The sequence below is a fragment of the Neolamprologus brichardi genome, chromosome 17 (genome assembly GCF_056152115.1).
Source record: "Neolamprologus brichardi isolate AB-2024 chromosome 17, ASM5615211v1, whole genome shotgun sequence".
NCBI lineage: Eukaryota > Metazoa > Chordata > Actinopteri > Cichliformes > Cichlidae > Neolamprologus > Neolamprologus brichardi.
In genome coordinates this window covers 3,792,513-3,794,567 of record NC_142120.1, presented here as the reverse complement: position 1 = coordinate 3,794,567, position 2,055 = coordinate 3,792,513, and positions in this window count along the sequence as shown.

Sequence of the window (2,055 nt, the reverse complement as noted above, 5' to 3'; positions counted from 1 at the left end):
AGCTTATCCGGGGGAACACCAAGGTGTTCACAGGCCAGCCGAGAGATATAATCTCTCCAGCGTGTCCTGGGTCTTCCCCGGAGCCTCCTCCCGGTGGGACATGCCCTCACCCAGGATGCACCCAGGAGGCATCCTTGTCAGATGCCCGAACCACCTCAGCTGGCTCCTTTCGATGTGGAGGAGCAGCGGGTCTGAACTTCTTACCTTATTTCTAATGGAGAGGCCAGCAACCCTTCGGAGGAAGCCCATTTCCGCCGCTTGTATCCGCAATCTCGTTCTTTCGGTCACTACCCACAGCTCGTGGCCATAGGTGAGGGTAGGGACGTAGATCGACCGGTAAATTGAGAGCTTCGCTTTTACACTCAGCTCCCTCTTCACCACGACGGACTGGTGCAGTGTCCGCATTACTGCAGCTGCAGCCCCAATCCGTCTGTCGATCTCTTCTCCCATCACTCGCAAACAAGACCCTGAGATACTTGAACTCCTCCACTTGGGGTAGGAACTCATCCCCGACCCAGAGTGGGCACTCCACCCTTTTCCGGCTGAGAACCATGGCCTCAGATTTGGGTCAACACACCTGAATCAAATGATTAGTTCATTACCAGGCCTCTGGAGAGTTTCAAGACATGTTAAGGAGGTAATTTAGCCATTTAAATCAGCTGTGTTGGATCAATCATAGATCTAAAACCTGCAGGACACCAGCCCTTGAGGCCTGGAGTTGCCCACCCCTGATTTAAAGGGTTAAATGGTGCTGAGTTGGTACAAAGGGGCTCAAAGCGTGCCAAGAAAATATCCCCCTACTATTACATCACCACCAGCCTGAACCGCTGATACGAGCCAGGATGGATTCATGCTTTCATGTTGTTTACAACAACTTCTGACCCTACCATCTGAATGTGGCAGCAGATATCAAGACTTTTCCATTCTTCTCTTCATCTTTGTAAGTCCGTGTGAACTGTAACCTGTTGCCTGTTCTGAGCTGACAGGACTGGCGTCGTGGTGTTCTGTTGCTGTAGTCCGTCTATTTCAAATCTGAGCTATTGTACATTCAGAGATAATTCTCTGCATATCTTCGTTGTAACGAGGTTATTTGAGTTACTGTTGCCTTCTTCCCAACTCGAAGCAGCCTGGCCATTCTCCTCTTACATCAAAAATAATAATAATGGATTGGATTTATATAGCGCTTTTCAAGGCACCCAAAGCGCTTTACAATGCCACTATTCATTCACACTCATTCACACACTGGTGGAGGCAGCTACAGTTGTAGCCAAAGGTGCCCTGGGGCAGACTGACAGAAGCGAGGCTGCCATATCGCGCCATCGGCCCCTCTGGCCAACACCAGTAGGCGGAAGGGTAAAGTGTCTTTCCCAAGGACACAACGACCAGGACAGAGAGCCCAGGGATTGAACCGGCAACCTTCCAGTTACAGATGCGCTTCCCAACCCCCTAAGCCACGGTCGCAATGTTTTCTTCCGGATAAACATTGCTTACAGGATATTTCCTCCTTTTCTGACCATTTTTCGTAAACCTGAGAGACGTGTGGGGAAAATCAAGTGATTTTGAGTCGCATTTTAATCACCTTTGCTTCCCATTCTGATGCTCAACTTAAGCTTCAGGGCATCTTGACTACATGCCTTAATGGACTGAGTTGCTGCTGTGTGATTGTTTGGCCAGATATTTGTATTAATGAGCAGCTGAACAGGTGTACCTAATAAAGTGGCTGGTGAATATCCCAATATGGCACTGAAACATGAATTTGTATGATTACTATGAAAGTCAATAAACAGTAATACCCAGTTGTTCCCAAGCTGTTTCTGGAGTCGGACCGTGATACTTAACAGTTAAATATCCTCTCTGTGTGGGGGGGCTCACTGATGACAGACCTAGACTGTCCTTGGTGGTTTGTGGTTCTAAAAAAAAAGACTGGGTATAAAAAGTCAGCATTAACCTCCCACCCCCGACATATGCCACATGGCCACACCTCCATCTCTTGCAAGATGAAGCGAGTAACATCGTGAAGCCTTCAATGAATTTAGCAGCACACATTTAGGTGTT